Below are 12,716 nucleotides of genomic sequence, written 5' to 3'. Positions count from 1 at the left end.
TGCTAACCCAACGCCTGTTTTTTCCTTGGAAAAAAAGCCTGATCCACATTGTACTTAATTTGAATTTAGTACAGTGGGTTTATGCAGAGCATGGTCAAAAAGTAGAAGTAATATCTCATTCTGAATCTGTTTCTCAGGATCTCAGTAGCTTTTTTAGCTCTTGTCAAAATGATGGACTTGAACTGCTTTATGCAAGAGTTAAAAGACAACACAATTGGAAAGATATGAAGCTGGTTTGGAATGGTTTTTTTTGGTGGCTAATCTAGGCAAGGGATTTGTTGGACAAGTTCACAAATTGCACTGCAATGACTGTGGGAAAATATGAGAATCAGATAATTTTTAAGTCTTGAAGTTCCACATTCAGCAGAAAGCAATCATTGGATGATGAGACTGTAGTAAAGTGTCTGCAAATTATTGGCAAGGAACTCAGTTTCTGTAATTTTCCTCCTGTTCTTCCAAAAACTGTGAGGTAATATCACCTTATACTTGGTCCTTGCCAGCATACAAGTACTTGAACTTGTGTTAGTGCTCCTTTGAAATTGTGTTTTGTGAAACAGTAAGAATATACATTTAAAAGAGAAAATTGTATCATAAAAGTATTTAATATTTAAATGCTTATCCTCTGTCTGTGGTTGAGTGTTTCTACCGCCGTATCTGCACCTGACTAAAGTGAGCTCTGTTGCTGATGTAAGACACTGATTTCTCCAAGTTTACACCTAGCCACACCAAATTATACACAGACTATTACAGTTAGGTGCAACTTACTTTAAAACTTAATTTCTGTGGTTACTGACTAAGCAAAAGTTTCAAGGAGGTTTAACTACAGACATTATACAATGCAAATAGAAATTGCTTCTCTGCAAATGCAATAGGCAAAAATGTATTAGAAAGTCTGGAACTGCAAATTGGAAAATTTTTAATCTAGTACTTGTTCAGTATTTTTTTTAATAGCACCTGGAAATGATATGGAAAAAGCCTTCACAATTTAGATGTATTTTACTGATTTGTACATACCAAAAGAAAAATCAGAAGACCTAGTTTCAATTCTGATATTTTTCTGTCCTCCTAAATAAGTAGAGAAAAAAAAACTTAAATAAATATAAATAGGTCTAATAAATAGCCTAAATAGATGCACTGTGTTGAACAGCTGAACCTTTCTATTTTACTTTTTGTCATGATAAATCAAATGTTTGAGCAGAGATTCTGAAATACAGAAAATCTTATTTCATAACACACTTTCAAGAATAAGAACTTCAGAATATCAAAGAGAGGTAATTACTCTAGATAATGCATTACATTTAAAACAATTTGAAAAAAAAAGGAGAAAAAATTAATTCCCATTTTCAAAATATTAGTCTAGAAAGAGAGACATTGATCGGTAAATATGCATGCAGCATGAAGTGTTTTACACAGACTTTAATAACTGAAATGTGGGGAAAATATTTTTGAGAGACTAAAATGTAGTGGGATAAACAAGGGTCAATGGCATGCTGAGACACCAAATATTAAGAATCAGTTAATCATTCTAATTGGAGACAACAAATAAGAAAATAGTAAGCTCAAAAATGTTTCTGTCCTGGAAATTGCTGTAATGCATAGTGTGAAATGATGGAAATGTCTTTATCCTAACTTAGGAGATGGTATAGTTGACCTCTCAATATCTGCTCTACCCATGGTTACAAAAGTGCAAATAGCTGTAATTTGGCCCTGAAAAGGATAGTTTATTTGGACTTCATTCTTTACTCAGAACTGGCACAGAAAATTTTAGAAAACACTGAATTGGGTAAATACCTCAGGTCAGATTTGTGCATGCAATTCTTATTTATTTTATTTAAATAAAATACTTGATGCTTCATTTGTTTTTCATACCCATGTTTTTGTTGTGGCACTTATAGATATTTTTGTTCAGAAATGAAATATCCTGAAGTGAGAAGTAATGCTACTTCAGTATGCATACTTGAATTCTCAAAACTTATGCAGAGCCTTAACATATCTGGTATCAGTAATGTACTGCAATTCAGGTCTTAAAATACTAAAAATAATTCTGATAAATTACCCCCTTTGGGGAACTACTAATTGGAAAAAAGCATGCTTCAATTATAGCTTGGGAGCAATGTCTTTACAAGACAATATCCTATACCTTCTAGATTGGCCTATTCCATTACATTCCTTAGCTCACAGTCTTTGCAACTCCTTGATTTTCTAGTATTGAAAAAAAACCCCTCAAACCCTAGGAAAATTTTAGGGATGCTGATATGCCCCATATTTTTAAAATCATTTTAAAAACCCAAACAAACCAAAGCAAAAGAACAAAACCCAAATAATCCTCTCTCTTCTGTTCTTTGAAAGCTAGTCAAAGGTATTAATCATTTATCAGTAAGTGTTGTGACAATTTTGCAGTCTATTTTCTGGATTTTAGATTTGTGATAACACATGTTGTCTAACTGTATTGGCATTATGATCTTCACTGTCCAGATTGTTTGTGCTAATAAATACAGCTTGACACCAAAAGAAGTTTGGTAATAGATGGTTGGATTTGCATAATGATAAGTAATTACTTTTGTAAGATTTTCCTGTTTGCGAATGCTAAGCAAGGAGGCAAATTTTTCCCAGACTGCTCCTCCCAAGTGGCCATTCCTCACTTATGCTCTCACTTAGTTCCAAGGCCCCTTACTGAGCTGAGTGGGGCAGAGAATTCTACATAAACCTTCAGTGTCTCCTGTACAACTCCTCAAAGAAAAACTATTTACAATATAAAAAGCAGAGTTTCTTGGTTTGCTTTTGCAGAAACTTTGTGTAGCAGTATTTTAAAAGGAATTATGTAAAATTAAGTCTTAGCTAAAAATTAAAGTCCTGGCTTTCCTCACTGAATCATATGCATGGCTTCAGTATTAGTGACCTTCAGCACTGGTGAAAGTGTTGATTTCACTGGATGTAAGTAGGTTTGGCTCTTAAATAGAATCAGGAAAATATTTTTGCTATAGAGTTAGGCGAGAACAACTTTTTAAAAATTAGCCTGGAAAAGTATTAGTTGACAGAAATCTAATATATTGACTCATTGTACCTTGTAGAACCTAGACGGGAAATGAGAGGACAAAATACTGAAGTATATATTATTTACTGCAAATCAATGTTACTAAATGAAAAAAAGTCATCTCAAGTTTTCTACCCTGTTCATTCCCCCAGGCAAACATGTAGTGAAAGCTGAGTAGTTTTCTTGATTTTTATCCAATTTCATGACTTTTACTTGGAACTATAGATTCTGAATATTTCTGAGACCTTAGAGGTTTCATTTAACATAGAAGGATTTTAAAGTTTTATGGATGTCATAACAATATTCACAGATAAAATTTAATATGCTGTCCAGGTTTATTTGTATAAGATAGAAGCATAAAATATTGCTAGTAGTGAGGGACTAATTTTAAAAATCTAATGAGCATCATCCTAAAATATTAGCCTGACACTCACAACTCACTTAAAAAATATGGATCTGATTTAAACAGTGTTTTTAACAGTAATAACAGTTGTATAATAAAATTCTGAAGTTCAACTGTATTTAATGTGTTCTTGGTTTTTTCTTTTTTCTCTTCCTTTCTTGCCTCTTCACTCCTCTAATATTCTTTTTTTGTCACCATTTCTGCTAAAGATTAGGAATAAGTGGGTACTTCTAAAAACTATTTTCTGAAATAAATTTTACAGAAATTCAGCTGTTTTGTTATGATGAGAGAACAGAAGAAAAACTTGATTTACCTAAACTGATGCTTAAGCTGCACTGATCTCCATCAGTCCTGATTTTTATTTGGCTCAAGACAATGAGAACACTCGGTGCAGGAAGTTGCATTTGTCAGTCATCTGTAGCCAGCGGGAGACTCCTCATAACACACAAAGCTCTGGAGCAATGTGGTTATGGTGGGAGAAAAGAAAGGAAGAGCACATTGTTGCTGAATTGAGCAAGTGAAACATTGAGTTACATCAAAACAACATGGGTTTATTCCACATGAAATTAGTTATCTCATGGGGATGTACTGAAACTTTGCTTCTACAGTTATCTGTATGCGCAGAAAGAAATGATGCAGAGGGATTTTAATAAGCATACAGCATAGGTAGTGAGTTAGAGAATACATTCAAGTCCATGTCTTGTTTTCTTATGTAGTGAAAAGACTACATAGAGAATGGATAGCCCAATGTACTAGCTTTTTCCTGGTAATCTAAATAAATAAATGCTTAGCAAATATTACAGTGTGGTCCTCCAGCTGAGCAGTGTTTTTGCGTAGTGTTTTTTTTTTTTCTTTCCTTCTATCCAAGCAAGTCTCTGTCTTTCTTTTCTAAACTTTCAAGAAGCTGTTTGATTTGGTTTTGCTTTTGTTGCCCCTCTGAAACTTTTTTTAAGGACACAGATAAATCTATGTTATATTGTAACAGATCTTTAATGACCATGTGTGTTGCATGCTATTTTAAGTCACTCAAATAGAGTATCAGTAAAAATACATAAAATATTTATTAGCTTTTCCACTAGCTGTATTTCACTGCAGTGGTGATTTGCCTGATTAAGAGATTAGTCTCTCAGAAAAATATATTTGAATGAGAATGAACTCCTAATGCTCAGTGGTACCTAGTAGATTATTTTCCATGTGATAGAGGTGGTTCTAATTATTTGCACTTACTTTCATTGCTATGTTGTATATTACTTTTCGGATTGCTGCATTATTGACAAAATGCATTTCTGTGGTGGCAAAAAGAAAGTTATATTACAGAGAGAGGAGAGGAAAGATGCAGACCAAATGGAGAGATATTATGGGGATTTTAAAGGATCATATCAGTTGTATCCTAGTTCGTGAGTTGAAAGTGTCTACAAACATGGTGGCAGCATATACACTGAGAATTATAAATCATCTTCCAAAGTGCTGTGGAATCTAGAACAAAAATTCTGCCTTTAAAACTTGTTACAACTTCATTATTTTCCATGATCAGTAGCTAGGTACCTTCTTTCATTGCCAGTTGTTTTAATACTCCCAAAGAGAACTGCTGCACTGGGGGATTTTTAATGCCACAATATTGTTCACAATGGATAGTGTGTGTCACAGATAGCCCAGGGAAGCCTGAAAAGTGCTGTGTGGCCTGCAGAGCTCCCAGGTACCTGGACCAAAACGAAGGTGTTGGTGTCCATGAGAAAAGGCTTTATCAATGCTGTGTGGCATCAAATTAGTAACTATAATTTATATTTGTGTCTCAGTTGCCCTGGGAAAACCTCTGGTAGAATTTATTTAAACTTGCATCATCTTTTATTTTCTAGGGATAATATATGGAAAGAAAGCACATCTTCCTCCATTCATAACTTTTAAATTAGATTTTTAACTTAATCCTGGGAAGCATTCTCTCTTTATCTTAGATCTTCTGCATGGTGGAAACTTCTGAAGGAAAAATCTTTCTTTTCTTACAACACCCCTTGAGTATGAACTTCAGCAGCAGCCAAACAATAATCTTCTGATTTGTAGAATAGCATGGTGTAGAATGTCCTCTGAGAGCAGAATTAATATGAAGTAAGTTAACTTTGAGTCAGTATTTAAAGACTGTGTGCGTGGTTAAGTGATGGAAGCAGCGTGCAAAGTGTTCAAGATATCGTCTGTCTCCCTGCACCAGAACTGAAGAGCTGTGTCAGCACAGCCCTATGCCTACACTAATTATAAACAGGAATATGCTTTTGGATCTGTTGTAGGAAGAGAATACACGGAAAAGCTTGGGAAATGTGATGTTAATAATATCAGGTTGTGCAGTGCTGCCTAAGTAAAAAATCTTGCTGAATCTATCAGTCACACTGCAGTACAGCCTCTATAGAGTAGTGGAAACCTTCAGGTGTTATAAGAAATGCAGTTACCTGCCTAATATTTTTATCTAGTGTAGAGAAATGGACTGTTGCTACATTACACTATGCAAACCTACTGAAAATTACTGTACCTAGTCTCTCCAAGCCATTGGGTCTTTATGAGTAGGGTGGCTTAAAACCCAGCTGGAAAATCAACCCACTCAAAGCTGCTCCCTTTCCAGCACCCCCTTCCGATGATGCAGGAAACACTGGGAGAGATTATAAGTCAGAATAACAATTTACTTGGAATAGGAACAACCTCACCAAAATTAACAAAAAGAATGTACAACAGAGAGAGAAACTTTTCTATCTGTAAACGAGGTATTCTCTACTGAAGGACCCCCAGGCAGCACTTGATGTGTTTGCTAACAAATACACAAACTGGTGAAAGAACTTGCAGAGTTTAGCTTTTTCCTACCTCTCTGAGCCTGGAAAGAAAAAACAATGGAAAGCAGAGACATAACAAAAACATGGAAGCTAAACTTCTGAACAAGGGTTTGTGCTGCCAGAGTGCCCACTGTGGTGATTGCAGTGCCAGGGCTCTCTCCTGGGGGCTGTGGTGGCAGCGGTGGCACAGTGGGGCTCTCTTGGTGCTGAGTGGCACCACAGCCCTAGCTCCTGGCCCCACACACTCGGGCAGGAGCCAGACAGGCAAAATGGCAAACCTTATTTCCAGCTGTGGCTTCCTCCTTCTGAGACCGTGTCCCCAGCCATGGTATCAAATAGACAGCTTTTCTCTGTAGCCATGACAATGACTTACTCTAGGAGCAGGAAAGCTTTACAAAATACAGCTGTGGGAAAGTGCATTGCTGTGGCACTGGGCCCAATATGTCCCAAAATCATGCAGGTGGACGTCCAGCCTTGTGCAGAATGGGGTGTTGGGGGAGCATTGATGTGTGTCTCACTGACTTGTTGTGGCATTTGTCATATCTGTCCTTCCTTTTTTTTTTTTTTTTTTTTTTTTTTTTTCTGAATGTTCTGTACTGTGGCTGATGGGTGAAGATGTTATTTTTTTGTTTGATCAGTATTTATGATCAAATTGTGTTTACCACAAAATTTACTGAGACTTAATGTCTAATTAGTTGAAGTTTAATCTCAGAAGCTTGATGAGGAAGAGACCATGTTTTTCTAGCATTGCCTGTGTAGTTCTGTGTTTAAAAATGCCTCTTTCTCTCACTGCTCCTTTTAGATTTTCTTTTTTTTATTTTCCCTTAAAGCAAGAGCAATAATTATTTAAAGGGCTTTAAAACCAACAGAAAACATATTGTTATGTGTTGCTTGCTGTGTTCATTGTATGGTTGTGACATGGCAAGATTAATGCAAGTGTAAGTCAATGTCTACATGAAGCCAATTTTCTATGCATAAAAGGAATCTAAATTAAAATGGCAGCTTGTAAACTCAATACAGCATGTGACAAGTTGACAAATGGTAAATAAAGCCTAGTAAAAAAATGCAATTAATTTCAAGTCTGAAAATTTGTTCAAGTAGTTGATCTGGCAGACAAAAGTTATTGCCTAATCCTCAGAAAAGAAGAGATTAATCAGAAAATTACCCACATAAATATAACTTATTCCCGATCAGTTTGGAGGGGGAAAACAGTGTGAAAAAAAGCTTGTTTATATATTTGAATTTGCAATTTATTTTCAGAGAGTTTCAGATTACAAAATGATCCAAATTTTCTTAATTGATTTAGGATGAATACTTAGAATTGCTTGCTAATCCTCCATTCCTTGAAATGAATTCTTAAATTAGAAGAGTAATGTCTAGACCTGTCCTGTCCATTGAGGCATAGTAATGAGCACTTAAGATCAAAGCCCTTTTCTTTATACAGTTAATGCCTACATATATGGTCTGTAACCACTTACATTTATTTTCTGTTTTCATCTTCAGCTGTTTCAGTTTGCTTGACAGAGCACAAACAAAATATAAGTACAGTATGGGAAGCATCCTTCTCATTTATTACTGTAGCTGACTTTGCAATTGCTTTTCCTTTTGGGAATTCTTCTTCACAGCGTTGTAAATATTTATTCAAAGAGTGATTTCACGTGTCACATATTTCTTTGGACATGGAACCATAAGAAATTATGTTCTTCTTTTCAATAAGACATGATTCAACTTGAAAATTAGGGGACGGGAGAAGACCCTGTATCTTTCAGAAATACATTAATTGTTGTTTGAAATACCAGTTTGGTGAAAATTTATTTGTGAATTTTTAGAAAACTAACAAAGCATGTATATATATTTTTTCTTTTATTTTTTGTTTTTGAGCAGTAGCACCTGAAAAATTCTGTTTCCAATTCTGCAATGCATAATTTTATTTTATTTTTTTTTAATTTTAATACAATATGATGATTCATTCTAAAATAAAGCTAGGTGAAAGGAGCAAATTGGTTGCAGTTGTTAAGCCATGTATTATTACTGCTGGTAATTGGTAAAAGAAATGCTTTCCCTTAATTTCTTAAATATTACGTAGAAGCTTCTGACTTGATTTACTCCAAGGCATAAGAGTATCATGCAAATATTAAATATCATATGTAGACATAAATTACATTTAGTGGGGCTTTTTGTAGTTTAAAAATTAAGGGGTTCCCATATGTCCCTCAGACTGAATTTTCTAGAAGCTTCATTTCATTTTAAACTACTCTGTGTAGCAAAGTTTATGGGGGTGAGAAGAAATATGCTCAGGAAAGCCTGCAAAAGTAAACAAAACCCTCATCAAAATCTACAAGCAGACATACACCCACACCTTCAATATTTAACGTTTATAATGTGGTGCATTTAGGTAAGCAATATTAATGTATATGATGCTTAAAAAAGAAAAAAGCTCTGAGTTATGTATTTTGAATTTCAATACAAAATTGAAAGAAACATGTTGAAAAACTTAGATTAATGACAGGAAGATGATCTGACTGGGGTTTGAGGATAAATACAGCATTCAAACCATTACAGTAATTCCTGGCTTCATCATGTGAAGATACTCTGTGACCATGGGCTTTGGATTTTCTTCATGTTTTTCTCCTTTCATGCTTTTTGCAAATGTTAATAAAAGGTAGCACCTGAGAGGTTATAACTTGATGTACAATCGTTAAGGAATAATCCTGTTGTACATGATTTGCCCTGACACGATGGCTGGTGCTCCCCTTCAATTCACTGTTAGGTACGTTGTTATTTATGCTGCTATTCAGCAAAAAAAAGCATTTATTTGATATGGTGCTCTTTAGAATTACCAAGTGCTCAAACATCTCAATAGCTTTTGTTATGAAAAAGGTTTTGTTTTATTCTCAATAATAATTTTCATAAATTTCTCACATTCTCTTATCCATTTTGCTTTAAATTTCAACTTGGGGGTTAGTGTCTGCTGCTCAGGACTCCTGCATCGTGCCGTGTCCAGAAGCCAAGTGATTCCAGTGAGACACTGCTCCATAAATACAGAGCTGCCATAATAGAGATAATACCAGCCAGCTGCCTATGCTTTTCCTCGAAATTAAACCTTTTAAACATTGGCCAGGGGGAAAAAAATATAAGTATTCCTCCATGATTCACCAACAGAAAAAAGTACTGCCGGCAGATTTTGCAGGCATAGATTTCTGGTTTGCTTTGTTGCTGTTTTCGTGCGTGTCAGCAGGTGGCGATGGAAGGCAGAGTAGGAGCTGGGAGAGAGTCACACAAACGAAAAAATAGTGCCTGGAAAGATTCAGCTTTGCTTTTTGTGCTGTACGAGGCTTTGTTCTTCGGAGCATCTTTAGGCTGTAAAATTTATTTTATTTCTATTTTATTAGCAAATTATTCCCTAGTCTTCTGCAGCTCGTGACTAATGTATTTTTGGAAAATGCAAATTCTTGTCGTAGATGCCATGGTTCTCTGAGAAATATGAAAATAAATAATAAGCAGCCAACCTGGGTGAAAGAGGACAGTGCTATATCTGTTTGTGAACAGAATAGTTAAAGTAATAGGGACAGTGAAGTCATCCCCATGATGCTTGCCACAAATCCATTTAGAAATTGTACAAGAAAATCACCAACAGAATTCCTTCCCAAACTAAGGAAGGATTTACAAAGTAAAGATAACAGAGTAACGGTGCCATCTAGGGATTAATTCTCTTAGTGCTCTGTCACTATTCTTCCTCTAGGTGTGGGCAGCATGTAAAAAAATGGTCAATGCTTTTAAAGTCATTTTGCCAATAAGTAACACTCCTGCCTTATGTGCTGCTTTGGAATGATATGGAATATGCTGGCAAGCATCAGTTCCATTTAGGAAAGGATGAAGCACTTAATTTCTTCTAAATCTTGTCTTTATTTTCGCTCCTTTTTTCAGCCAGAGGCATCTCAGGAAGTCACTAAGTAGGAGCAGTGGATTTTGGGATGCTGTTGGCACACTAATTATACAGTTGAGGAATATTTTCCTTTCAAATATACCTGTTTACTGTTGTTCCTTTGTAAGCCTTGAGCAGAAACACCCAGCTCTGGTCCCACAGTAATTATATCAATTATTGTATGAGGTTAATGGAAATTATTGAATAAGAGAAAAAGAGGTAAAATCTTCCCTCTTTTTTAAAGATCAGTGGTATTACATAGGAGTTCAGTGGCAAGAGTGTGATCTTGAGGAATGTGAACACACAGGTTAGAATTGAGTGGTACCTAAGGTTTAATGGCAGGAAAAAGAATGCATATATCATTACGGTTCGGTTGTTTGGGTTCTTTTCTGATAAAATTATAAATGCATATATGAGATTTATTGTCCTAGGTAATATAAAACGTAGGTAATTTATGATTGCCATAAATTAACACCTGAAAATATAATTTTCTTTCTTTTTACTGAAATTCATTATATTTTGTTATAGTTATTTATGTGCTTTATTTGCTCGAGGTGCATTGCTTACAAATGAGTATATTTCTTGTGGAGATTGTGGCTTGCTCACTAATCAGGTCAAGTTTACAGTGCACATAGTTCTTTGCTTTTATCTCCTATTTTTCAAATGGTGGAAGTCTCAAAGGATAGAAGACAAAAAGAGAGCTTTACTGAGAATTAAGAGGTGATGTTTGTGTTCTGTAATTTGAATAGGTCTGCATTGGCCAGCAGATAATCCTAGAAGCTTCACCATTTCAGCAGTTTTACGCTGTCTTGCTTACTCATTCTTGGAATGTGTCAGCCAACAGCCATCAGATTGCCAACACTTTCCAGAAGGAAAAGAGCTCTCCAGAAGTGAAGACCAGTTTGTCCAATCTGATGAGGGAACCATTCTTACATGCAGTTAATTTTCTCCCACTAAGAGAATTATGTGTTCTGCTTCCCTGGGATGAAATATAATTTAAAATTGATAATTTTTAATAGTACCTAATTTTTCCCTCTCTTAATTTCTTCTGATATAGATTTCTTGTTGAGTTTTTCCAGACTTTAAGCAAAAGTCAGCAGCTGACCAAAATGCTGTTGGATACCTATAGATGGTCACAGCCTGACATTTCATGTCACCTGTTTTGCTAAGAAAACTTCTGTGTTATTTGTGAACACATACAAACTATTAGAGACATAAATAATACAAAAATATGTTATTTTCCAAATATTTTTCTTGGACAGTTGGGGGTGCTGTGGACAGTCTCAGATAAATGTCTGTGTAGGAGTTGAAACTTTTTTTGAAGAGATGTGAAGGTGACGAAGGCATTAAGTGAAGATAAAGAAGTATTAGACATCTGTAATTAAAATAAAATAATGCAGACTTTTAAAGAAGCTTGCTAATTTATAGTACTTTAGCAAAAAAAAGAAGTTATATGCAAACTTTTTTTTTACTCGGGGATTAATTCTACTAAGTACTTGAATGACTGTGTATCAGGTTTCAACTATTATATCAATTACTGTGTCATATTTTGAAGGGAGCTAAATACACCAATTCTTACCCCATATCTTTTACTTTAAAAGAATTGTTTAAAACCCAGCTGCACATTAACCACTTCTCATGAAGCACGTGTTATCTACTTTAGCACTCTTGACCTTATCATATGGTAATTTTCTAGCTTTTAAGAAGTAATTTTTGAGATTTTCAGAGGTACTCCCAGTTTCTTCCTAAGGTGCTTTTGCTATCTTAAGTAGTCTTTAAATGATTTACTTCTAGCACTTTCCCTTTATATTTTATATTTTGATTGCTTGCTGAACTCTTGCCTTGATGTATGAATAGTAAACGAAGATATAAAAAGCTTTAAACTCAATTTGAATCAGCTTCTAAAGTCAGACTATTTCATCTGGTAAATACAAGTTTCCTTATCTTTACTGCTACATAAATTAAAGAGAAGAGTTAATAAAAATAAAAGTAGCTCAAATACTGTACTACTTATATTGAGAAGGCTTTGTATTACCAATGATTTCATTGCAAATTATTCCTCAGTTTACTTGGATGGTTTATATATGAACCTTTTCCTAGAAAGACAGAAAAATGTGTATTTCTTTGTCATGCTTTACCAGCCTTATCAGCTTTGTGCTTATGTTTTAAGATTTTGAAAAAAAAATGAAGAAGACATCTCAGACTTTAAAAAAATAGAAGATAAACAAGAACAAAACTTACTGAACGAATTCATATTTAGAAATTTAATATATTTTAAGGTTGTTGTTACTGCTTTCTTTAAGATCTTATATAAAGGCTTATAATTTGAACTCATCCATGGACAGCAATATTTTCAATAAGCCTGGTTACTTGCATGGCAGCATTTTCAGTGAGCCAAATTAGAACTTTATGATTATAAAAATTATATAAATTGAAAGGGACCTATGGTTGTTGTTTAGAAGGAAGGGTTAAAAGCAGGAGGATGGTAGATTGTCTGAAGTGACCTTGCAGCTGGGGATGCTGAGGTCTGGAGAATAAAAA

At 34.8% G+C, this 12,716-nt stretch overlaps 1 protein-coding gene across 1 annotated transcript in view; it reads left to right on the top strand.

Moving 5' to 3' along the window:
• TENM3 (teneurin transmembrane protein 3) overlaps positions 1 to 12,716 on the top strand; it is a 1,292,929-nt gene that overhangs the window by 349,189 nt on the left and 931,024 nt on the right. The gene's annotated exons all lie outside the window — the stretch shown is intronic.

This window comes from Prinia subflava, chromosome 7, assembly GCF_021018805.1.
Source record: "Prinia subflava isolate CZ2003 ecotype Zambia chromosome 7, Cam_Psub_1.2, whole genome shotgun sequence".
Lineage (NCBI taxonomy): Eukaryota > Metazoa > Chordata > Aves > Passeriformes > Cisticolidae > Prinia > Prinia subflava.
The sequence above is the reverse complement of the archived record's forward strand: the minus strand, read 5'-3'. Positions and strand labels throughout refer to the sequence as shown.